Source organism: Zootoca vivipara, chromosome 6 (assembly GCF_965207765.1).
Source record: "Zootoca vivipara chromosome 6, rZooViv2.hap1.1, whole genome shotgun sequence".
NCBI lineage: Eukaryota > Metazoa > Chordata > Lepidosauria > Squamata > Lacertidae > Zootoca > Zootoca vivipara.
In genome coordinates, this window is record NC_142589.1 from 37,864,009 (window position 1) to 37,891,169 (window position 27,161).

General features: G+C 46.4%; 1 protein-coding gene across 4 annotated transcripts in view; it reads right to left on the minus strand.

Moving 5' to 3' along the window:
* Window positions 1-27,161, minus strand: part of ZNF469 (zinc finger protein 469) — a 286,053-nt gene that overhangs the window by 62,246 nt on the left and 196,646 nt on the right. For all 4 annotated transcript variants that reach the window (XM_088670994.1, XM_035118176.3, XM_035118173.3 and 1 more), the window contains one exon: window positions 13,597-13,743. The gene's annotated coding sequence lies outside the window, so the exon portion shown is untranslated. The remainder of the gene's footprint in view (window positions 1-13,596; window positions 13,744-27,161) is intronic.

A 27,161-nucleotide genomic window follows, 5' to 3' on the forward strand; every position in this document is an offset into this window, starting at 1 on the left:
ACACAGACCCATTAAAACACTGTAATGGAATGGTTGGCAAAGGGACATAGGAAGCTCCTGTATACAGATCAGACCATTGGACCATCTAGCTTAGTGTTATCTACACTGACTGGCAGCGGCTCTTCAGCGTTTCAAATGTGGGTCTCTCTCTGGAGATGCTGGGGGCTGAATCTGGAACATTCTGCATGTAAAGCAAATGCTCTACCACTGACGTACAACCGGAAGTACCACGGAGCCGTGTTTTAAATAGCGGGTGCGGGGGAAAGGTGACGGAAGGTGTTAGTGAAATCTACAAACTCCAACCCCTGGCTTTTCAAGGTGTTAGAAAAATTGTGAGCCTTGTGGCATTCTCAAAACAGTAGGTAATGGGGGAGGAAAGTTTCCCTTGGAATTCAGGCACTGACTGAACTTGGGTGGATCTGGAATTCTGAGTTGGCAACCTGAGAAAAGAAATCAATGCAGACAGGTGCAAGAACACAGGAAGACATGGTGTGGCTTTGGGCAGTGGGAGTGCAGGCACACACCGAAGTCTGGAATACAGGTAGCAGGCACATCATGTTCCCCATAGCCTTCTAAACCACTAGCAGGAAGAGGGCACTGCAAAAGCTAGGGGGGCAACACCTGGCCCTGTAAAATTTGAGCACTGCTCAGTGGGCATGACTGCATATAGAACACATTCAAATTCTGCACTCAGAATTCTGTGCCAAAAATTTGAACTCTGCAATCTGCATACATGTATGCAAAATAATCAACTGGACTAACTTTTCTTAATTTGCAGTTTTATCTTTAAACCAGGGCTGACTCACCCATTAGGCAAGGTGAGGCAACCCCCCTAAGCAACAGGGTCCACAGGGCCAGCAGATTCCAATGTCAATCTTTCTTTCTTCCTCACCCTTGTTCCTGATGTAGATTTTCCCTGACTCCATCCTTGCCTGGTGGGGTGAGGAACACCATTTTGGGGTCTGCCTCAGGTGCAAAAATGTGTTGGGCTGGCCCTGCTTTAAACCATCACAATCAAGGGCTTCCTGAGAAGTCAGTTGAAGTGAATTTTGTGTAGCCCTGAATTGCTAGATTTCTTGCAAGGCAGCTTTTCAACAGCACAGATGAGCTCCTTGCAAAGAGCAATATGCTAATATTTCATTTTGCAAACCAGCTTCCAGGAACTTTCCTTCAAGAGCTTTGCTGGAGGAATCTGCATTGACTGCACGGTGGATGACAAATGAAACCGACTAGAACTGATCCAAGTACCCTGTTCACAAACTCCAGAGAAGGTCTACCTAATGCCTGCTTCATACCTACATTGGATGATTCCTGTGGTTACAAAGGTGGGTTATGCCTAGTCACCTCCCTACACACTTTTGAAAAATGACAAGCGAAAAAGGTAATGTTGGAAGCAGCTATTAAGGCGGCTGGTATCACACAACCAGGCTTCTGCTGTCTGGCAATAAGTGACCTTCATGGGAGATTACAGAGAATGGTTTTGCACTGCAATCTCATTCTACAAATATTCAGCACAATACAGGAAGAGCCTTGGCACTGCAGAGGGGAAAAGGGAGTTAAAGACCACAGCTCAGTGTGACAGAGCACCTGTTTTGCATGCAAGAGGTCCCAGGTTCAATCCCTGCCTAGTGTCTCAAGTTACAAGGCTCTTGAGTAGCAACTCTGCCAGTCAAAGGAGAAATATCTAAGTTCTGGATAAGAAAACGAGGAGAACCCTGCAGCTAGATCAGTACAGTGGCCAACCAGATGCCCCAGGGAGAAGCTTGCAAGCAGGACATGCGCAAACAGCACTCTCCCCACTTGTGAATCTCAGCAACTAGTAATCAAAGGCTTCCAGTTTCCAACAATGGAACATACCCATCATGGCTGGTAGTCATTGCTAGCCTTACCCTCCATGAATTTGTCTAATCCCCTTTTAAAGCCTTCCTAGTTGGGGGCCAACAGTACATTTTGTGGGAGGGAATTCCTTAGTTTAACTATGTGCTATGTGAAGAGGTATACAGACAAATATATGGCCTCTTCCTGTGTTCCTGGCTGGTGGGATTTGGGATGCCTAAATCAGAAACTGCTAGTCAGCAACCCAAGACAAATGAAGCCCATATATTGAGTTCATGGCAGGACAAAGGAGGTGGTTGGTTGCTGAATGAGTGGCCTGTTTTCTGCAGATTTTTATTGGGTGTCTCTTAGGTCTTGTTTGAGAAAAGAAATGCACAAGGAAGGCATTTTTGCTTTCCCCCACCCTGCTTGCTTTCACTTCTTATTCATGTTACTTATAAGTCTCCAAATCAATGGAATGGTAGAGGTGTGTCCTGCCTGGACCTCCCCTGCAACTGAAAAGCAGGCAGCTGCCCCTTCAGCACCACCAAGGAAGCAGCCACCATGCTCACTGCACTGGGCTGAAGGGCAAAAAGAAGACGACAATTAGAATAACAATTGGTGAGAATCACAAGTGAGGAGAGAGTTATTGCACTCAGTTCCTGCTTGGGGGCTTCACTTTAGGGCAGTGGTTCCCAATTAGCTAATTACTGAGGACCCCCAATTTTTCAAAAGCTAAGCCACAGACCCCCTACTTTTGAAAAATTTGTTAACTCTTATGGTAGCTACCTCTGCAAAGAAATTTTTTGAACAAAATGTGGGGTAGCCCCTAATAAGCAAAGGATTTTAGGTATAATAAAAAACAGTCCAGGGCTGAGTGATACCTGGTTTTCAACATTGCGATATAAAGGTAAAGGGTCCAGTCGTGTCCGACTCTGGGGTTGCGGCACTCATCTTACTCTATAGGCCAAGGGAGCCGGCGTTTGTCCGCAGACAGCTTCCGGGTCATGTGGCCAGCATGACAAAGCTGCTTCTGGGGAACCAGAGCAGCACACGGAAATGCTGTTTACCTTCCCGCCGGAGCGGTCCCTATTTATCTACTTGCACTTTGATGTGCTTTCGAACTGCTAGGTGGGCAGGAGCTGGGACCGAGCAACGGGAGCTCACCCCGTTGCAGGGATTCGAACCGCCGACCTTCTGATCAGCAAGCCCTAGACTCTGCGGTTTAACCCATAGTGCCACATTGTGATATATCAGCAGCTAAACATCACAATATTCCGATATATCACAATATCTGAAATTGGAGATCAGGCATAGGGATGAGGGAAGGAGAAGCCATGGAGATCAAGCGGGTGAGGTCCGTGCAGATTAAGCATGAAGATGAGGGAAGGAGCAGTCACAGAGATCAAATGGGTTTGGGGAGGAGAGGAAGCGGAGTACTGCATGGTTTGAGTGGGAGGGGATGGGGATGGGGATGGGGATGTGAGGTACATCAAGCCGCTGTCAGCACGGCAGCCAGCGAGGGCAGCCAGCGAAGATGCGTGTCCACTGTGGCTGCTGCTGCTGCTTTCCGGCTGAGAAAAGCTGCTCTGCCTCAGTGCCAGGGGAAGGTAGTGCCACAGTGCCTTGAAGTGAGGGCGATCAGCTACCATGTTTCCCCGAAAATAAGACACTGTCTTATATTTATTTTTCCTCAAGAAGACATACTATGGCTTATTTTCAGGGTATGTCTTATTTTTTTAACTAAGTGTTCAGCCTCACCTTTTCCTTGGCGCCCTCCAGAACTGCACCTATCACTATGCCTTATTTGGGGGGTATGGCTTATATTGCGCAAATGCTTAGAAATCCTGCCACGGCTTATTTTATGGGTATGTCTTATCTTCGGGGAAACAGGGTACCTTGAGGAGAAGGGAGTGCCTTGCAATCGGCTACCCTGTTTTCCCTCAGCATGAGGGAAGGCATCTCAGATCGGCAGCGTTACTGGCCAAGATCATCATGTGAAATCGGCAGTGCCTTGAAATCAGCTGCCATGCTCTCCCTTGCGCTATATATTGCTGCACATTGCGGGGTCAAAATCGTTATTGCTGTGTGATTTCAAAACCGATTTTGGCCAATGTTTTGAAAAAAGTGCACAGTGCTAAAACAGGCCACAAAGTTTATGATATTACCATGCAAAAGGGACATAAATTTAGGCAAGGAATGTAACCGCGGACACCACCCCCCGGTGCTTTCTGTGGACCCCCAGGGGTGCCTTGACTTGGGAACCACTGCTCTAGGGCATCTGGTTGGATATGGGAGAGCAGGGTGCTGGTCTGACCCAGGAGGGCTATTATTATGTTCTTAGATTAAAGGACAAAAAAAGATATGGGCCAACATTCACACCTTTCATTTAAAGGACTATTATACCACTTTAAACAGATGAAATATGGGAGCTGGAGTTTGTGAAGGGTGTTGAGAGTTCTTAGGAGATCCCATATTCCCCTCGCAGTGCTACAATTCCCCGAGGGGATTAATGATCAATACCTCTTCCCAGGGGACTTTGGGAATTTTAGCTCTGGGAGGGGGCCAGGGATCCAGGAGCCTCCTGACAACTCCCATCTCCCTTAGCAAATAACAGGTCCCATAAGAAGCTGCAAGAACAGCATGTAAGGTATGTGGCATGAAATGCAGCAAGGACGTTTCCTCCTGCTGCATTTCAAGCCACATTTGCATGGAACTGCTGGCTTCAGAGAGGGACAGGGATGTCTCCACCTGACAGGCATGGCATTTTGGGTTTCCCTGCCCCTGCAACCTGTTCCCCGCATAAGTCCTATTCACTGAGCTGTCATCTATGTGTGTGTGCTCATCTGCACATGTGCAACAGCTGCACAGGTACATTCACATTACCACTTACTCGGCATCTAGTTTTCGAGTTGGACTGAAGCTGGTTTGAGGAAAAGAAAGCGTCAAGCAGCTGTATTAGTCAAGAAACTACAGGATCAATATGTGTGAGTTCAGCTTCAGAAACTAACAGTGGGAGCACACCGGATGTGGAAGTGGTCATGTGAGCATACCCTAATAGCAGCCCACACAGTGATACATGGAGTCACACACACATCCCTTAAGAATGTAAGAAGAGTCTGCTGGATCAGGCCCATCTTGTCCAGCATCCTGTTCTCACAGTGGACAACCAGATGTCTCAGTGGGAAACCCGCATGCAGGACCTAAGCGCAACAGCCCTCTCCCCTTCTGGGGTTTCCAGCAAGTGGTGTTCAGAAGCTGACTGTGAAGTCATAGCCTAGCCATCATGAGTAGTAGCCTTTGAGAACCTTATTATCCAAGTTGGTGGCCATTGCTGCCTCCTGCAGAAAGCAAATTTCACAGTTTAAGTATGCACTGCATGAAGGAAGTACTTTCTCTTGTCTGTCCAACATTCAGCTTCATTGGATGTCTGGGAAATGTTGGAGGGTGTTCTAAACTCTGCCCCTGCCATTGCACCTGTGCTGTTGCTGGTCCTGTCACTGCAACCGCACCCTTGCTTGCAGCTACACTGGCCCCGCCCCACAATGCAGCGGTGAATGTGCAGCCTTAGCATTAAGGGCAAGGGTGCAATGGTGACAACGGTAGTGGTGTGGGCAAAGCTACAGTGGGGCTGGCAGTCAGTGCCGGATTTATGTATAGGCTAAGTAGGCTGAAGCCTAGGGCCTCTAATCTAGGGGGCCTCACCAGCCCGCCCACTCCCTAGCGGGCAGTCTCCCCTCTCCCAAAATTGCAAACCCAAGACTTCATGCGAGGGCAGGGCAACTCAGGCCCAGCAATTATGAGACTCAGGGCTAGCCAGTGGGGGCCAATTTGAAGCAGTGGGGGGCAACTTGAATTTTTGTTTGTAGGGCCCAGTGTGTAGGGCCCAGTTCACAGCCAAAGTCTGCAAAATCTTATAGATATAAATAAAATCCATCTAGATTGCCCTGGTGCGGGGGCCCCCTTAGGAGTGGCACACGGGGCCCAATTTAGCCGAATTGCTCCAAATGCCTTAAGGTCAGCCCTGATGAGACTGTGGAGGGGTTGGACTGACAAGTCCTGCACCTTCTAGGTCAGGCATCCCCAAACTGCGGCCCTCCAGATGTTTTGGTCTACAACTCCCATGATCCCTAGCTAACAGGACCAGTGGTCGGGGATGATGGGAATTGTAGTCCAAAACATCTGGAGGGCCGAAGTTTGGGGATGCCTGTTCTAGGTCTCTGGTTTCACTATTCAGAGTACAGACTCAAGGACTTGTTGTGGAAATAGGAGGGGCACTTATTAGAAATCAGTTTTGTCACCTCTCCCCCCCAACCCCAAGACAATGAGCCCAGCCATCTTTTATTCACAGTTGCATAAGCACTACACTACAGCATGGCCATAAACCTGTATGTTCAACCGCCGAAATATATATCCAATATGTAGAAATGGAGATTTATGTTACTGCTTTATGAATGAACACTATGTTTTATGAATGGACTCTGTATTTTGTGAATTACCTAAGAGCCACCAATAGGGAACTCTAGAATCTGACAGCTAACCAATTGGGCACTACCTATTGATGAAAGCAGGTAACCAGCAGGAAACACTTCAGCTCAGCCTTTGCACTCTTTACTGAACACCCCCTGCTGTGCAGATAATGGAGAAAGCTCGTAAATTGTATCCCTTCTGGCGTCCTGGCCAACTCTATTATGCTGGTGTAAACCCTGGTATACCAGAAGCCCAGAACAGCAGCATATAAAATCTGCTCATCCATCAGCGACTGATAAGACTTGTCAACCAGTTCTTCCAAAGTCTTCCTAAATTATAAAGCTCCAAAATACAGGCCAAAAGAGAGCAGGTCTGGGAAGAGCAAGGCATACAATGGGCACCGCCAGTGAAAAGGCCCTGCTCCGTGTAGCTCCTGCCCTGTCATTTGATAGGGTGCCCACTTGCCCTCCTTCTTGGCATGGAATGCTCTCTATTGGAGGTCTCTATTGGAGGTCCAGGAGAAAGACCATAAGAAGGGAGAGCAGGGGCCTTGAAGTTCCCAACAGCTGTTAAGCAAGCAAGCACACAGGTCACCTTTGTCACAGTCAGGATGCCTATGTCCTGGCCAAGCCTGCACCCAATCTTGTTTTTGTACAATCTTGTTTGTCCTCAGTAACCAAAATTATATTATCAACATATACAAGCAGAAAAGCTGTTTTTCTTCATTTGCAAGGAATCGTACAAAACAAAGTGGCACTAATAAAGAAAAGTTCCAGGGTGGCAACAGAAAGCAAACTAAAAATGCTTTTGCAGTTCATCAAAACTATCCAGCAATATCAAGTTATAGGAAAACTGGTGCTATTAACAGTAATCCTTCTAGTTGGTTAATTGCAAGTGTGTTGCAGGTAGAGATACTGTTTGTAATGAAGTGAGAGCAGTAGTTTATTTGCTCGAATTAACAAATAGGAAAGTTTTGAGAATTTAAATTCTATATTAAAATTGATTATTTAATTGAGAAGGGGATTGTAACGGACCAAAGCACTCGTCAGGAGAGCTATGAGATTCAGGTGAGGGTCAGATGCCTTGCCAATCCTAGCAGGTATATAACAGGAAGACAATTCCTGCCCAGGCGATGCCAGGAATTGAATCTGGAACCTTTTGCATACCACTGAGCAACAGTCCTGACCTAACAAAAAGTTTAAACACATCAGCCCTATAATGAAAGCAGGTGAAATATCAGATGTATATTGAGTCCATCCACCTCAGCATTTTCTACACTGACAGCCAGCAGCACTCCAGGATTCGGGCAGGGTACCTTCCCAGCTCTACCTAGAGATGCCAAGGCTTGAAACTGAGACATTCTGCATGTAAAGCAGGCACTTTGCCATTGAGCCATGGCCTTTCCCTTCCCCTCTTTCCCTTTTAAAAGCAAAAAAGCAACCAGTTTTAGCAAGTTTTGCATTTCTCCATTATTGCATTACTGGTAGGGTTTTGCCCTGAAAGGCAGCATATAAATTCTGAAATAAACAAATGAATAAAAATGTCTGATCCTTTGCTAGATCAGGCCTAACCCTGGCGAAATTCAGTCCCAAGTATTCCCTGCCAAATCCTCAAGCATGTTGCCAATTCTTCCTTTAAAAAGGTGGCGCACAGAGGCAGCCGAGCTTCGAAAGAGTTAAGCAGAAAGCCGAAGACTCAGATTTCTCCCACTAACACTCAGAAGTCCCCCCATCTAAGCAGAGCTGGCACTCGGAGAAAGTTTCACAAATCCAGAGGCTGAAAGGGCTGCCTTCCGTTTGTCAGGGGGAGGAAGGCAAATCCTAGTTAAGTGAGGAAACAGAACCCTTCCCTCTGCCTCATCCGCTGCCTCCGCCGAGCTGCCTGCTCAGTTTCCAGCAGCAGACATTATGAAAATAAAATGAAAATTAATTTTGGTCAGCCCTCAAGTAATTTATGACACATTCCAGCTGGTGGGAACTTGGCTCTTGCCAGCAACGCACAAACCCCGGGTTCATGCTGCCACCACGAAACACAACACCGCAGAAGCACACCTGATCTATGAGGGGCAAAGAGTCCACCCTTCTCTTTTTTAATAAAAGAAACAGGCCCAAATGGGCCTTTTGCAGTGAGCAGTTTCTGCCATTTCTCTTTTGGCCAGGAAAGGGGGAGGGGTTGTTGATCACAGAATCATGAAATTATAGAGCTGGAAGGGTCCTTGAAGTCATCAAGCCCAACCCTGCTCCTCAGCACAGGATTTGAAATGACAGCCTCACTGGCAAATGGCATTTTTATCCTGTCCTTTATAGAGAGCTCCAGTCTGCAGACATGGCCCCTTGCCCCTTTTTTCCTCACCCCCTGTCAGGTGGGTTCAGCTTAACAGCTGGCCCAACATCAGCCAGGCAGGTTTGTGGCTCAGTGAGGGTTTGTGCCCAGGTCTCCCCACTCCCGGCTCGACAATTCTAACTGCTAGCTCACACTGTCAATCAAGGAAATAAAAACAGAGGGGAACCAGTAAGAGCAAAGTAAAAACATCTGGAATTTACAACACTGGGGAGGTGAGGGAGACAAAATAAACACAATTTAACTGACCATTTATCTCCTTCAGGGTCTTCTTATTGGTATGTTTAAGGCACAGATTGCTTGACCTGTGTTTAAACTGCTTTCTAGGGTCTCTGAATCGCAGTGTTCCCATCTACTCCTCGGCCCACATAAAAGGATAGATGCCAAGTGACTAGTCAGAAGGATCCCTCTGCCCCAGGATGCCTCCCCCATTCCCCATCAGCCTGGTGGGAGGGAAGGATGATGAGTACTACAACAGTGGTTGAGCAAGACTTTCTTTCTTTCTTTCTTTCTTTCTTTCTTTCTTTCTTTCTTTCTTTCTTTCTTTCTTTCTTTCTTTCTTGCGGCTCTGTAGCTCACAATTCAAAAGATATACCGTGTTTCCCCTTTTTTAAGACACCGTCTTATAACTTTTTTCCCTCAAAAAAACACACAGTGGCTTATTTTCAGGGGGTGTCTTTTTTAAAAAAAGTGCTGGTACTACTGGGACCCACTGGCTCAGGATGCTCGGTGCTCTCTTCTGCGCGCTGCTGGGCGCGTTGTTGGCGCTGCCAGTTCCGAGCGCCTGCAGGGTGGGGTGCGGGTGGCAGTGCTTTAAACCCCCAACCCTGTAGAAAGCAATGGAAGTTATGGACCGTAACAATCCTTAAGAGGCGCAGGTCTTAAAAAACCCCTGGTATCACCCTTGAAGCACAGCCTTCCAAAGTCAGGGGGGAAGAGGTCTGTTTAGACAAAGGAAAGGTTCGTGGGTGATTCTGCGCCCTGGGACCCACAGAGCTACTTTAAAAATCCCAACCTGGGGGGGGGGGGTCAAATAGTGAAGCCCCATAGCCCTGTAGCAACAGAAGGCACATTCTGAAGCACCCAAGCTGTTCGGTTCCATAAAAAATCCAGGAATTGTAAAATTAACAACAATAATGGGGGGGGCACTCTATCCAAAGAGTTAAGAATGAATTTGAAAGTGTTGAGTTATATATGGAAAAATATGGAAAGGAAAGTTAAAGATAAAAAATAAATAATTATCGCAAGGGAAAAAATAACATCATAAAGGGTAATAATATTAAATATAAAAGAAAGAAAGTCTTGCTCAACCACTGTTGTAGTACTCATCATCCTTCCCTCCCACCAGGCTGATGGGGAATGGGGGAGGCATCCTGGGGCAGAGGGATCCTTCTGACTAGTCACTTGGCATCTATCCTTTTATGTGGGCACAGCAAATGGACAGTCACTTAAAGGGGGATCCCGTGTTAAAGTGGCAGGGCCCTGTTTCCTTGGTCAAGGAGAAGTGCAGCAGCAGGGATTGGTGCGACCACAGCAGGTTCACTGTTGCACAGTGTTGCAATGAGCAAAGGCAAAACAGGTTCACGGCGGCCCAGTGCCAAAGCCCCCTGTCTGCCTCTCTTCCCTATCTTATCTCTCTGAGTGCTCCTCTAGATCCAGAGACATCTGCAGGAGGAGACGGCTCACAGGATTATGAGCATCCACGCAGGTCTGGAGGGAAGGTGTCTCCTTGGAAGCACTGCTTCACATTTCGCACTTATTGCATTTACATTCTCTCTCTCCAAAGGACTCATTATGGTGTGCGTGTTTCTCCCCCTCCTCATTTTATCCCCACAACCACCTTATGAGGTAGGTTAGGCTGAGAGGCCGTGTCTGGCCCAAGGTCACCCTGGTGAGCTTCGTGGCTGAGTGGGGGGGATCTGAACTCTGGTCTCCCAGGTTCTAGTCTGGGAGCCATCCTGGCTCTACAACACACTGTACTACACACCTGGGTGCATACACATGGTTGTCAAACACCCTCAGAACCTGACCCCGGAAGGTGCTTTCCAAACCACAGCCCTTGACAATGTCAAGCCAGCATTGGACCAATGCAGAAGTTGAACCCTGGATCATGTAAAGTAAGGAAGATAGTATCCCTGAGCATGTGCAGATCATATTTCCCACTTCCACCCCCCCCCTGCAATCAAACTCCAGATATGTGTCCAACTTGAGAGAGGACAGTCCTTGATCTGAAGGCCACTCCCGTCCAACTTTGGTTTATAGGATAAAGACTCCTACGAAGGGAGAGCACTGGGGGCAGGGAGGCAAAACTGGAAGTTGCCCATCAACAGGGAGCACCTGGAGAGTGGACTGAGCCAGCACACACAAGCGGATGAGGCAGCTTTTCATAGTCTTTCCCACCATGGTAAGATGTACGGCATTTCTTACTAAATTAAGGTAAGCATTTCTAAATCTACAGCCATACATTTAAGTTCATATACACCTTTTTGTTTTTTGTTTTTTGCAAGTCTGTGCCATATTTTCTCTTCATTTTGAGGATGCATTTCCATTGGGGGTGGTGATGCGTAAGTGGCCACCCTAACCTGGGATGCAATCATGGACTCAAATGTTTGTGGAAGGGAGTCAGTCAGTTCAAGGCCAGTGGGGGCCTTGGTGGCATCTCCTGATTTAGGAATGAAGCACTATGAGGATTTATAAGCCAGACCATGTACTGGAAGAGGATGGTGGGATAGATCTTCCTTCAGTATTTCACTCATTGGTGCCCCTTACACAGGCTGCTTCTACATGGGCTACCCAGTGGCCCATCAAGACTCCCATCAAGTTTCAGAGACCACATTGTAGGCTGTGGCAATCAAAAGGTGGTTCTGGTGTTTGCATGGCATTGAGAGAGGTGCTCTTGGCAAGCCCTCCTTCCACATCAACCCATCCTCTGTTTTGCTTTTTACTTTATTTTATTTGAGGTGCAGAGGTTGGTACAGATGTGGCCAGGTCATTCACAAGATCGAGTTTGATCTGGGTGAGCCCAGAACAGTGGTTGAAATGCTGGACTAGGACTGGGGAGAGCCAAGGTCTCCCCACTTCCGCTATGAAGCTCACTGGGCAACCTCGGGCTAGTGACCTGATGTTTTAGCTTCACCTACCTTGCAGGGTTGTTGTGCGGGTAAAGGGAGGAAAGTGGCACAATCTGTCTCCTTTTGCTCCATGGAGGAAAGGTAAGATAGAAATGTAACCAAGTGCAAAGGCACAGCTTTACAGTGCAATACTAGATGTGCCTGCTACTCAGAACAGAAGTGAATCCCACTGAGTTCAAGGGAGCTTACCTCTGGCTGAGTGGGTATAAAAGGTGAATGGGAGAGACTAGTCACACACAAAGCAATTTGTTCATTTGCCCTGATTGTTTGAATGAAAGAGCAAGTCAGGGTGCAATCCTATACATTCTTCCCCAGAAGAAAGCTCTGTTGAACTCCATGGGGCTCACTTCTGAGCAGCCATATATAAGCTTGTACTGTCAATCTACCATTTGTACTGGTAGGTTTGTACGCATTTGCAATGACAAGGGTATATTTTAGTTGGCTTCTTCTAGAACTGTGAAAAACACAATATGATGGAAACTCATCTCATTGTCACAGTGCTTAGTTCCTAAAAACCACTATGAACAAACAGGTGCTGGCATTCAAACATGATCACAGCTTGCTAATCAAAATAATCTCACTCCAACCCTAGGTTCATGGCAGCCAGCAGTGCCTGTCCACTCTCTGTACATGCCCAGAGGAATTCTCTTATTTAGCACTGTAAAGAAACATGCAGGAATCATGCATCCTGGATCCTCTCTGCTGCCCCCAAACCAGCTTAAGGCTGTGAGCAGGTGACCTGCTGAGTGCCTGTCTGCCACCCAGGTACCCACTGAGGATGGGGAACGTCAAGACTCCCTCCTGCTCTCCCTTCTTGGAGTTCCTTATCTTCAAACTGGACTTGGACTGGACACAGCCCTTCCAATAAAAGATGTTTTGAGACAGAGGACTGTCCCCTGGCAGCTCTGCAAAGTAGGACCCTATCCCACCTGTGTGATCTAAGGTTACTGATGCATCTTCCCAGGCAAATTATGTGGTTCCTTAAACACAACCAGAAGCCACCAGGAAAAAGGGTTAAAAGGAGAGACACCCATAGAGAAAAAGAAGAGGAGGAACAGCTCAGATCAAAGGCAGCTTCTCTGCTCAGCAGATGATCAGATCTATCTTCACTTTTTATTTTTTACAGATGAATCCAAGAGATGGGAAGGGGGAAGGAGGAGAGGAAAGATGAGGTATTAACTCCTCACCTCCCAGCAACCTCACATCCTCAGATCCACAGGGTGGGGGGAGGAGGGGTCTCTAAGCATCTCTGAGAACCCCATTCCTGGTAGACCTCAGCAGCACAAGTCAAGCTCCTCTTGGTGCCATACTCAAGAGCCCAAGCTCCTCCAAGAACTCACATGCTTCTATGGCAAGGGGGCAGATGGAAGGGTTGGTCTACTTTCTTGCAGAGGTCTGAGAGAGATGACACAAATAGCTCGAATATTTCAGGGGTGCGTGAGAGACACATCCCCTGGCTCTGCTCTTTTAACTCCTGCAAAGTCTCCTTCCCTTTTTTTGGTGGTAGACTGAATGAAAAAGTTCAACAGACAGCACAGAGCAACTCATTTCCCCCCCTTCCTGCCAAAATACTGATGCAACTTTTTTTATTGCAGAATGCAGAAAGAGAGAGACAGAGAGGAGGATAATAACAACAACTGCACCACAATTTGTAAAAAATTACAATAAATAAATGACTCTGAGAGCAAAAGCTGGAAGATCTGAGGACAGAACCCCAAACCTCATATATGAAGTGGGGGGGGGATGAGCTGCAATTTCAGCCCCTACTGTACTCCTCTCTCATACATACAACCACACAGAGCATTTCCACTGCACCAGAGACAAAGGGAAGGAGGCTTACCTCATTATAGAGTTGCAGAGTGCTGCAAGGCTGAGCCTTTGGAGGGACTGGCCTGGGAGGGGGAGGCTGGTAGCAGCTCTGGAAAGGCGAAGGCAGCCAGACGGGCAAATCCAGTGAGCGCCTTGCGCTGTGCAGTTGCTTAGTAATCTGTGGAGGAAAAGAGAAATGTTTCATGACTGACCACAGGCACGGAGGGAGCCTCTCCTCGCAGGCAGCGCACGCCTCCTCTCCGCTGCACCAGCCAGTAGCAAACAGAAGTCAAGGCTCCAGGAGGAGAAGGAGGCAGCAGCAGCAGCAGCAGCACCAGGCACAACCCAGAGAGAGAAAAGGCAGGCAGAGAGAGATAGAGAGTCCAGAAGTGGCAGGGCCAAGGTGTGTGGGAACATCTCTCCCTTTGGGAAGGAATGGAAGCGAGGGATGGAAGGCCTTTGTCCAGTCTGGCTCTCACTGTTCCTCATTCTCTCTCCCGCCCCCCAGTTAGTTATCTACACTTCAGCAGCAATTCGCAAAGACCTTGCTTGCTTTGATTTTTGAAACCCTCTTGACAATTCATCAGCACTCAAGTGCAAATTTCTGAGAACTGCAGCTGGACTCAACTAGCCCAGCATCCTGTTCTCACCAGGTGCCTTAATAGAAAGCCCGGAAGCAGGACCCAAGTACAACAGCAGCATTCTGCCTGCCTGGGATTCCCAGCAACTGGGAACAATTCCCAATAAACACACAACTCTCTTAATATGCATGTTTTTGTATGCTGTTTGGACTAAAGTACACATGTTGACAAGCATCCCCCCCAAAAAATATAATGCATTTTTGCATGTTATTCTCACCAAAATAGGCACCTGTGTGCACATTTCCTCCTAATGCATGCATCTTTGGACACATACATTAGTTGGACAACTCCACTGAGAAATCAGGAGAAGGGGAAATTTCAAAGGATAGCCATTTCAGTTCAGGTCTTGGTTTGAGAAGTGCAAATGAGTACTAATCTAAAGTACAGTGAACAATACGTGTGCAGTTATGCCAAGCAGCTAGTCCTCAAAACGAACACAGCACAAACAGCTCTATTTTGTGTGCACAATGAACATTGGTGGCCAACAAAGAATATGTCTGGTTAGAAAGCATTCAGTGTTTTGAATAATCAAGTTGCCTCTGTAAAGGATGCAATTTCACCTGTACTATAACTGTCCTAGCATGGAGGATTAATCAGGATTGCACCCCTCCCCTAGGGTTTGGGCACTGTTCCTCTCTTGGCTCAGTAAAGTAGTGTCCCAGAATCTGCTTTGTTTGTTTTTTAATCCAGGATTGAGCCCAGGAATATGAAATGCAATGATAAAGGAAAGTGTCTCTGGGCATATGCAGAATTCATTTCCCATCACTGACGAGTAAACACAGACAATTTCCCATAGACCCAGGATAAGGATGCTCATTTTCCAGGTTACAAGGCAGGTTTCACCTTTAGTGCTTCACATTTTAAAAGGAGCAATCACCTCTTCTCAATTTACACCAAAATAAAGAAGGTGGGAGGGACAGACACAGGCTGGCCTCCTTTGGACAAACCACACAGTGTGTTTGCCTGGCTGAAACAAAACCCTGCTCTGGGTTTTCCACTGTGAAAAGCAGGAAGAAAAATAGCAGACTGAAGGTACCCAATTCCTAGTGGAAGGAGAGATGCTGATCGTTTGAAACCCCCACATGGGGCAATACAACTCTCCATAGGATGCGATCAAATTCCTTCTCAGATGCTAGTTATTTATGTAGCCCCATAAATGCAGACAGTTATTTGCCATCTAATCTTGACAATCAAGTGGAATTTCAATAAAAGTCTTAGACAGGATAAAGAGCCCAGCCAACCAGCCCTTCCAAGGAGAAAGGCTTCCCCTCTGTGTCTATATGTTTATTACCAGAGATAACTGCAATATGATTCGGGGGTGAGGGGGGGTGATGAGGGCTTGGGTTTTGTCGTTAGTAATATCAGGGCTGGGGTGACTTTTAGCTTTGTTTGTAATAAAACATGTGTGGTTTCTAATAGCTCACATTTATCTTCCAGTTTAGGCAGCCTCAGAAGCAACCAAACATTGCTGAGTTGTAGTGTCATCTCAACAGGCAACCAAGAAACACACATATTGTGCAAACCCGTCTGTGAAAGGACCCTCACTTCTGACCACTCACTGATCTCTTCCCAAGCCAGCTATACATTAACCCTGCACGTCTCGGCTCAAAGGCGTTTTCTCACTGGAAGCAGTCAGAGTAGGTAAACCAACTGTACTGCTTCAGACTGCTCTTTTATATCAAGAAATACAGAAAGAAGGAGAGGTCAGTACACCAGCTGCAGATATTCCTGGATGACAGGGGCAGCTTGGCCTCAGGAACCCATGCTCAGGTAACCTCATGGCTGCACTACTGCAATGCACTTTATGTGGGGCTACCCTTGAAGGAGGTTTGGAAGCTGCAGTTGGTGCAGAAAGCTACGGTCCAGCTATGAAGTGGGGCAGCTTGCTGGAATTGCATTTCACTTATTCTGAAAGCCCTGCACTGGCATCCTGTGTGCCACTGAGCCAAGTTCAAGAAGTATCTAATATACACTTCCGTCTCACCTTGGATCATTCTCTTCAGTTTACAGAATTCTGTGTGTATGCATACACACATTCACACACACACTTCACACATAAACACACACTGCACATTGTTAAGACCAGCCAGTGGAACACTTAATTGTTTAACAAGAAATATTTACATTTTACAGGCATGCTGGGAAGGGGAGAGAGAAGAAAAGCATAGGGGTGTAATCTTAAAAAACTCTGTGGAATTTTTCCCAAATTAGGAGGTGCATTTTGACAACCAGTCCTTCTCCCAGTTGTCTGCCAAAGACATTTGGTGGCCACTGCTTCCACCATACTCTGAAATGCAAATCTTGTGCATTATTTTTTATTTATTACATTTATACCTTGCCCTTCCTCCAAGGAACCAAAGAACCTTTTATTACAATTGCATACATGACTCCCTACTTCTCTATTTTATCTTCACAACAGCCCTGTGAAGTAGGTTAGGCTGAGATGGTAGCAGCCCAAGGTTAGGCAACGAGCTTCACTGTGCAGGGTGTGTGTGTGTGTGTGTGTGTGTGTGTGTGAACTTGGGTCTCACCCATCCTAATCCAACATGCTAGGCAATGCTTTCCACTCCAGTCACTAAACCACCCTGACTCTAAAGGTGTCATGCAGTGTGCATGATGTGCACAGATGGACACGAGCATGACTTTTAAGGTAGACCATTCACTTGGCAATGCACACACTTCTGTCCTCAGCCCAGAGGTAAGAAGATCCACATTGAAGTGGCCTGGGTCAAGCAGTGTTCACTTAGGGCAGCCATCCCCAAACTTCGGCCCTCCAGATGTTTTGGACTACAATTCCCATCATCCCTGACCTGTTAGCTAGGATCATGGGAGTTGTAGGCCAAAACATCTGGAGGGCCGCAGTTTGGGGATGCCTGACTTAGGGATTCTCCAGATGGCCAGTTTGTTGATTTGCTTGCATAAAATAAAGGTAAAGGGACCCCTGACCGTTAGGTCCAGTCACGAACGATTCTGGGGTTGCAGCACTCATCTCGTTTTACTGGCCGAGGAAGCCGGCATACAGCTTCCGGGTCATGTGGCCAGCATGACTAAGCTTCTTCTGGCAAACCAGAGCAGTGCACGGAAACGCCGTTTACCTTCCCGCCGGAGCGGCACCTATTTATCTACTTGCACTTTGGGACGTGCTTTCGAACTGCTAGGTTGGCAGGAGCTGGGACAGAGCAACGGGAGCTCACCCCATCACGGGGATTCGAATTGCCGACCTTCTGATCAGCAAGCCCTAGGCTCTGAGGTTTAGACCACAGCGCCACCCGTGTCCCAGTTGCATAAAATAGGTGGAGGCTAGGCTGTGTCCAGTCTTTATTGAGCTTTCATTCACCCCTCCCCGCCTTTTCTTTTAAAATTGTATTTATTGAAAATCAAAATAGTGTATACAATGTATCCCAAATCACCAAATGCTGTCAATAAATTCAGCCTGAATGAATCTCACACCTTATATAGCTTGCCTAGATAGGAAGAAAGAAAAATAAATGAAAGAGAAATAAAATAATTAATGAAAGATAAAACTGACAAATAGGACTGCTAACATGTTAAGTAGGTTTGAGACTGAATTTCAAATCATCACGAAGTAAACATCTATCCATGCCAATTTCCCATTTTGTTCATGGTATTTGCCGTAAATAATAATGGGCTATAAAATCCATAAGGTAATCTTAAATGCTTCAAGATGCTTATACTTGTATGCTATTAGTTAAAGAACTAGTCTGAAGTTTTCTGGTTTAGAAAACTTGTAGAATTATTTGCTTTTAAAACCCATATATAATGGAGTTTGACTTCATTGCATCTTAACTTTATCCCTCATTTCTTCTCCTTGCTGACAACCTTCCTGGTGCTTTCATTGAGCTTTCGTACTGGAACTTCTGTTGTTTGCAGGACAGTTATATGGCAACAAGCAGTCATCCTAATTTGCTTGACTAGCATTATACATATTTCCAGTCATCATTTGTCCCAGATTTGCAGTGTGTTTTCTTGTCACATTTTTAACTGCAAATGATCCGGTTTAATCCATTTTAATCCCATTTTAATCCGTTTTAATTGTGCAACCCTTAAGTTGCAGAATGTACTTGATTTTCTCCTGCAAAAGCCTGGAGGCCACAGTAATGGGCCCTCTCGATCTGGAAGGTGTGAAGTGTGCAAACTAAGAATTCTGCCTTGGGGCTTTTTGGTGCTACTACAATGAAGGTACTGTTTGGGCAGGAGCTCTTGGCTGGTATTGGATCCCCTGCAAATGCCCAGCTTTGCCACCCTTGGGAGAGAACCCTGAGCAGATCAAAAGAAAACTGCTGGAGCAAGACTGTATGAGACCAGCACATAGCACTGCCACCATGCCTTTTGGAGAGGATGCCAAAGCTCACAGCAGATAGTCCAGTCCTCAATGGACACCCCAGTGCTGATGAGCAATGCAAGGTCTGCGGCAAAGCATGGGCTTCATTTATTCTAAAAGAAAACGTTTCTGAGATTTCCCTATCAACTAGTCCCTGACCCCCCTAATTGGAGACCACAGTGCTTTCCCCCACTTGTGATTCCTAGCAACTGGTATTCAGAGGGAACACCAGAAGAACACCACAGCTGGATCAGACCAAAGGCCTCTCTCTAGTCCAGCATTCTGTTTCCACAGCGGCCAACCAGATTTATCCTGTGGGGAAGAGACAAGCAGGGACTGAGAGCAGTGGCTCCTTCCACTCAGGTGTCCCAACAACTGGTATCCAGAGGCACTCTTCAAAGGCAGTGACTCAAATAGGACATGGAAACCCACAGGTAACCAATACTGTCATTTCTGCAGGTGTAATGGGGCTTGGCTGACCTACGCTAGTCCCTGGTCGGGTAGCAGCATCCTGCGCCAGCTGAAATGTTTAAACCTTTGTCCCTTGTGGGCAGCCCCACACAGAATGTGTTATAGGAGTCTGATTTAGAAGTTCACAAGGCCTCCACGGTCGCCTTGCCAGACTAAGAGGTGGGAGCAACCAGGCAAACTCATCCCCCAGAAATCTCCAAGAAGGGTACCTACACATTTTGCTTCATAACTTTCTTTCTAGGAGGGCTTTTTATACTTTAAAAAAGAAGAAAAAGAAAGCTCAACACCTGTGCCATCTGCTAGTTCTGGATCTGGTTCATCAGTAGCCCCTGTATCTGCCTCGCAGAGGAGCTGGCTACTCCAAGTCACAGTAGACTATACTGAGTTAAAAAGGGGAGCAGTCTGCCTTCCTACAACACAGCTTCATAACAAAAATGGGACCATCATATCAAGTTCTCAGCCAGGAGGACTTGTAAAGTTTGACCCAAGACCTGGTGTTTCTTCCTCTCCTCCCTTTCATCCCATACAACCACTGTTCTAAATAATACATTCCATTTTAAATCCACATTTAAAGGGGAAAAAATATGCATAAAGCTAATCTGGAGCTGGATTAAATAAAAATAAAAATGTCTTTCTCTCTTTCCACCACCTGATAAGCAGCAGCCAGACTCCCTCCAATGGAGAGCCCTTTTGCACAGCCCTTGAGAGCAAATACAGCAACAGCATCTCTTCCCAGCTTCTCATAGACATTCAATCTGGGAATCCTGTTAATGAAAGGAAAACAGTGCGAGGCTGAGGAGCAGAGGCCTGGGGTGTGGTAATTTAAGAAGACCGGGCTGGCGGCATGAATGGAAGCTTTCACTGTGGTCCAGAGAAAGCCGGTGGCACACAAGCTTGTGGAATTCAAAGACTCCTGTACATCCAAACCGGGCAGCAGAATCCATTAACACTCCAGGAATAAGGAGACAGAACTTTCCTTTAATTAGCAGGCTCAGCCTCTCGTGGTAGGAAGGGGGGGCAGGCCACGCTCCTCTCAGCACCCGCAAGCAGACAGTGCTGTCATGGGAGATGAAAGGGTGCAGCACAGATATCTGTTGACAAGTTGACAAAAATGTTGACAAATTGGAAAGGAGTTATAGGAGGGGGGGGGGGGACTACGAAAATGATTATTGAAGGCTGAGTCTAGGGGGGAAATGCCAAAGGAAAAGGAGGAATTACTTTGCCATGGAAGAAGGTTAAGGAGGAGGTGGATGCAGGACAGTTTTCAGATCTTTGGGAAGGAAGACAATCTGCATAGATTGCCCACCTTTCTTCCACCGAAAATGCGACACTGGGAAGATGACACTGGGAAGATGACATTGGGAAGATGAGTCATGCTTAGGGGTCAGTTTGCCTCCTCCTCCCTTTATGTGTGCTTTGCTCCCTGTGAGGGGGTCCCTTGCCATTTACCCCTGCTTCTTTTGTCAACAGCTGTCCTGCACATACAACTGTATTGGGCCCTTAGAAAGGAATTTGGGAAACTGCCTTATACTGAGCCAGACCGCTTGTCAATTGAGCTCAGTATTGTCTGCACTGACTGAAAGCAGCTCTCCAGGGTTTCAGGCAATCCAAGTCCAACCAGGGACTGAACCTGGGATGTTCTGGATGCAAGGCAAATGCTCTACCACTGAGCTACAATCTGTGGCATTTGTATGCCTCTTTCCACTGTTTGCAGTTCCTCTACTCCAAGGGTCAGCAAACTTTTTCAGCAGGGGGCCGGTCCACTGTCCCTCAGACCTTGTGGGGGGCTGGACTATATTTTTTTGGGGGGGTGAACAAATTCCTATGCCCCACAAATAACCCAGAGATGCATTTTAAATAAAAGCACACATGAGTGTTTTTTACACTCATGTAAAAACACACTGATTCCCAGACCTTCCGCAGGCCAGATTTAGAAGGCAATTGGGCCAGATCTGGCCCCCGGGCCTTAGCCATGCTCTACTCTTTATGTCTGTGTCACATCACTCCTTACAACAGCTTTGTGAAGTTGACTGGCATTATTATACCCACCTAGAGATGTTGAGGCCAAGGTAAGACTCCAGGCAGGGGACTTGCCAGATCACAGCTCATGTACAACCCTATCTGCTTAAGGAAGACCTTTCTACTTATTAAAGAGATGCACAGTGCTGTAGTGGCTAGGGCATCAGACTTGAATTGGGAAGATCCATTCAAATCTGCACTCAGCCAAATTATGTTCTCTATGTGACTTAGGTCACTTTTAAACCTACACCGCAGGGTTGTTGTGAGGACAGAAATTGGTAGGAGGGGTGAAGTGTATCAAAGGACGTTATCCTGAGTGTCTCAGAGGAAAGGAAAAATGTAAATGCAACATTCTGTCAAATACCATCCATACCATCAAGATACATCCAGACATGGAATATTGAGGTTGACAAGCCCATGTTTGGGAATTACTAGAATTTCCAGAAAATATTAGGAGAATACCCATCTTATGAATTTGCAACTGGGGAATCAGAGAAGCCTTTCAGGGAGCAATTCCATTTCAGCTGTCCGCACAGATGTCTCCAGCTTGTCCATTTCAAGCAGAGTCATTCCTCCTTCCATTGGAATGAATGAGGAAGCATCAGAGCTGTATGGGACTGTCTGAACATTCAAAGTTCCCTTATGATTATACAGCGGTACCTTGAGTTACAAACACTTCAGGTTACAAACTCTGCTAACCTGGAAGAGTTACCTCGATTAGAGAACTTTGCCCCTGGATGAGAACGGAAATTGTGTGCCAGAGGCATGTGAAAGCATGCCTCTAGTTAAGAACAGTTTCAAGTTAAGAACGGACCTCCAGAACGAATTAAGTTCGTAACTAGAGGTACCACTGTACAAGACTTATGTAGGGATGGTCCTATCAAGAGACAGAGTGAGGCAGCCGTCTCATGCAGCAGGCACAGAGAGGCAGAGAGAGATCCATGTCCTGCACCCCCTAAGACAGCCTCCTGCCCCCAGGTGCAGCGGAGGATACCGAAGTAAGATTCAATTTGGTCAAAATGGCTTGAGCCAGCCCTGTATCCAGTTAGATCACGGCTATTTGCTCTCCTGGGTCTCCAGTGCTCACAGAGATTCCTTTTCACTAAGGACTGAGCTTGGGACAGTGCAGACTCCAGGTTTTGGAGGGGCCTTGGGCAAGATGCTCCCAGCAGGTTCTTCCCCATCCAATGAGCAGCCCAGTCTCCTCCTTGCCACCATCACTGGAAATATCTGCCAGTCAGTGTGGCCAATACTGAGCTCAATGGACCAGTGGTCTGACTAAGCATGATGCAGTTTCCTAGGTAGCAATAGCATAAGGGGTTGGGGGATCTGGAGTCAGCAGTGGGCCCCTGAAGTGTTGGGGGACCCTGGCAGGTGTCTGGCAATACCAATCAGTGGTGATGGCTAAGTCTTGGGACTTACTTCAATGCAAAGTAGGTGCTCTGTCACCAAACTACACTCATATCACCAAGCAAGCATGTATATATTTAAGACAAATACTGTATTTTCAAAATTCAGCATTTGCTTGCAACATTTCTCAAGGACTGGGTGAAATATGCTTCTATATTGCTTTGATGAAGAGGAAAAGCTCCCCCATTTCTAAAAGGGCAAAGCAAAACTATTCTCCATCTTTCTCCCCCTCCCCTCCTATAATTCTGTCTCCAAGGGATAACTTAACAGTTACTTTCCTGCCAGTTCCGTCCAGCTGATTTAACAGCCTCCTTAGCAAGCAGCCTCTCTGCTTCTCAATGCCAGCCTCTACGTATATTGCACTGTTAAAACAACTGACTCATTATGCCCCTTGGTCACATTGTGAACAAGTCATTCTCTTAGCCATGCCTGTCCATGTGCACCTTTTATATATATATATAAACAACACACACACACACACACACACACACACACACACACACACACATTTTTCACCCTTTTCCTTTCTATATATACTTCAGACTCACTTTGGCCCCCAACTGAGACATGAATAGCTACAGTGTACCAGATAGAATTTTACAGTTACTCTCAAAATGCCCGCAGGAAAAGAGGTGTGTGGAGGAAGGAATAAAGATCCCTTCAGTGTCTCACTCTCTCTGATTTTTATACATTATTATTACTATTACTATTACTATTATACTTATTTCTCAATACGCTTGTACAGAAATAAATTGTTACCCATCCAATGTTGTCATTGCAGTGCAAGCAAAATTGACTTCTTCCTGTTTTGCATTTCAGAGGAAAATGGTTCCTGGAAAATCGGTAGCATCACCACTGTGCCAAAGTTGGGCTGAAAACATTACCTGATTAGTTGGAAGGGGTGGAGGGGAAATTTGATTCAGTGTGCATTTAAAGTCAACTCTATCAAAGTTAAACCACTGAGCCTAGGGCTTGCTGATCAGAAGGTCGGCGGTTTGAATCCCTGTGACAGGGTGAGCTCCCGTTGCTTGGTCCCAGCTCCTGCCAACCTAGCAGTTTGAAAGCACGTCAAAATGCAAGTAGATAAATAGGAACCGCTACAGCGGGAAGGTAAGCGGCGTTTCCATGTGCTGCTCTGGTTTGCCAGAAGCGGCTTTGTCATGCTGGTCACATGACCTGGAAGCTGTACGCCGGCTCCCTCGGCCAATAATGCGAGATGAGCGCCGCAACCCCAGAGTCGGTCATGACTGGACCTAATGGTCAGGGGTCCCTTTACCTTTACCTATCAAATCCATACTTTGCTATGCTAACCAATACACAGCCATTCTTTGAAATTTGCCCTTATCCAAATTTTGAAAAAACAAAACAAAACAAAAACCACACAAATTGCTGCAAAATGGAGAGCACTGGACTTAAGAATAGAAAAATAAGAAATGGAGAGAACTTAAACTGTCAGAACCTTTCACCGCTGTTAATTGGTATATTTCATTCATTCATCACACCTTCGAAATGAACAATTAAAATCTGAAGGATGGTTTGTTGTTGTTGGGAAGATGAATATTAGTGAGCCCAGGGGGAGTGTTGATTCTATTGTAAAAGTACTGAGGTTCTGACATAGGGTGTGCTTAGCACAATTAATAATTATTCAGTACAGTGGTACCTTGGTTCCTGAACTCAATCCATTCAGGAAGTCTGTTCGACTTCCAAAATGTTCGCAAACCGGAACTCTTACTTCCGGGTTTGCGGCGTTTGGGAGGCGATTTGTTCGGGAACCAAGGTACCACTGTAGTGGTATTCATCCTAGTGGCTCAGGCCAGCATCCTGTTCCACATCAGCACCCACATATTTGAGTTAATAAGTATTCTTTCTACTGGTCTTTTTTCTTTTAAAAATGTAAACTAAAAGCAACTGAAGCAAACATTAAAAACAAGTGTAGAAACAACCTAAAATGCTGACTAATCACATGTATGAAAGAGCAGATCCAACTCAACTCAACCCACTCCACTGAAAGAGAAACATAAAGTTAAGGTCCAAAGGCCTAGGTGTATAAATATGATTTTGCCAGGTGCCTAAAAACAGAAAGTAACGGTGCCAGGTGAGCCTCCCTGAGGACAGCATGCCACAAACGAGGAGCCACTACTGGGAAGGTCTGTTCTCGTGATGCCACCCTCTGCACCTCCTTTGGAGGGAGCACACAGAGAAGGAGCCCAGGTGACAAATGCAATATTCCGATGCTTTTGATCACAAACTTGTGCCAGTGCAATGGATGCTTCCTTGGTTCTGCTTCCTGTGGATGAGATGGTGACTAAAGTTGCCAATGTGAACTCCACCTTCCCACTTTGTGTGGGTCACACTCCTCCTCCATTCACATCTGACTTGTGTAATGACCTTTCTATATATATACAGTGGTACCTCAGGATGCGAACGGGATCCGTTCCAGAGCCCCGTCCGCAACCAGAGCAGTGCGCAACCTGAAGCGCCAAATCTGCGCATGCTCGCTGCGTGATTCGGCACTTCTGCTCATGACGTCATTTGGTGCTTCTGCGCATGCACTAATCGCCGAACCCGGAAGTAACCCGTTCCAGTACTTCCGGGTTCGGTGCAGTCGTATCCCGTAGTGTACACAACCCGCAGTGAACGTAACCAGAGGTATGACTGTAAATACCCTTTTCATTGCATTTACAAAAATGTTATCTTACACCACTTTTTCCCTGTAAATACCAAAAATGAAACAAAGAAAATCCAACCCCAAAATCTGCAAAGTCATTGAGGAGATGCTCATACATTACAGTGGAACCTCGGGTTGCAGACGTAATCCGTGACAGAGGCATGTCCGCAACCCACAGCGTTTGCATCGTGCAGTGCCGCGTCTGCGTCTGCGCATGTGCAAGCGACAAAACCTGGAAGCAACCCTTTCCAGTATTTATGGGTTTCCCACAACACGCAACCTGAAAACGTGTAACCCGAATCGTCTGTAACCCGAGGTACCACTGCATAGGTAAGTACAATTCTATTAATCCAATTTAAGCAGACACATTCGTCAGGAAGTCCATTTTTTTTTCTAGATGCAGGTAAGGAATCATGCAAATTCATATGATGCATATGATATAAAGTCCCACCAAGTCACCAAAAAGTTTTCCTCAGGTTCTTTGCCTTTGAGTACACAAAGTTTGTGAGTTAAGTTTTCGGTGACTTCTGTAACAACTTTGATGGATATTGTAAATTAGCGCATACGGCAACTAGTATATTTGGAGTTTAACTCCCTTGGTGCAAAATCACAAGGTACAACATCACAGGCAGCAGCACAAGAGTCCTTGAACTGTGGACCCACCCACATAGCCTTGCATTTCAACTGCCACTATCAGGCTGTGAAGGAAAGATTCTGGGCTGCAATCTCATAATCTATAGAGGGCTGTTCAAAGGAGGACATAAGAGATCGCAAAAGTTAAACTTGGATGGAGAAAAGTAATTGCCACCCAAACTGCATGTGGCAGGAGGGACGCAACAGAGCGAGAGGGCTCTGAAATTGTTCCTGTCACTCATCGCTTAAAGCTTTGCTCCAGAGCACCAATTTAACACCAGTTTTAGCAGACGGAGGTCAATAGGGTAGAAACTCTGGGCGATCTTTGACCTCTCGAGAAGCGTGCCGTCTTTTTTCTCAGAGGACAAGAGGCTTGTAGGTTGTTTAAATAACACACAGGGGAGCGGGGGGGGGGGGGAAAGAGAAGGTAATTCTTGAAACCTTTTGGAGTCAGCGTGCTAGAAATCCTAAAGGGGAATATCTTTCGTTCACACTCAATAGTTAAATACCCGGCCGTGTCAAACCCTGCATGAAGATAGTGTTGCTTTGTGCTGCATGATTTCCAGTTCAGCTAGACACATAGATGGCATTATGTTTAGCTGGCCCAGATCTTGGGGCATAATATTTTTTTAAGCACTGGACTAAATATTTTTAACATATGCAAACATGCATGACTGAACCAGTTCCAGAATTCAGGGCGCAGTGACGCTGGCGGGTGTTCAGGACGGAACAATGTCAGCTTTCTCCTTCTGACGCAGCGCAAGGAGACGCTAAACTCTGGCACTTTCAAGTAAACGAGCAGGCGGGGGGTGGGAGGGAAATTGCAGGCAGGTTTTTCAGACTGACTTTGTAACAAAATGCATTGCAGAGGCGAAAGAGACAACAGTCTACCAAGATGCTGCGGAGTAGGACGGAAAGATGGCACATGCCAGGCACATTTTTACCGAGAGGAAGTGTGCCAGAGCCTAAAGTTTAGACTCTAAACAAACTGAAAGGTGCCAGTTTGAGGAAATGGAACAGAAAATCCTTTGGCACATCAGATGCCAGAGACAAACAAGGATATGTGCCCACACCCAGCCATGCAGAGCCGGGAGAGGCCATACAGAGCTCAGTGGCAGAGCAACAGGTCCAATCTCTGGCAACATCTCCAGTTAAGCAGGTGATGGGAAGTGCTTCCTTCTGAAACCCGGGAGAGCTGCTGTCAGCCAGAGTAGACAATACTGGGTTAGATGGACAAAAAAGTTTGAACTATCCAGTATAAGAGCAGAGAGACTGGTGAATTAGGGAGATGTGATCATGGAAGGTTTTTAGATGAGGAAGGGCTATAGCTCAGTGGCAGAGCATCTGTTTTACATTCAACCCCTGGCATTTCCATGCAGGTCTGGAAGAGACCCCCAGTCTAAGACCCTTTC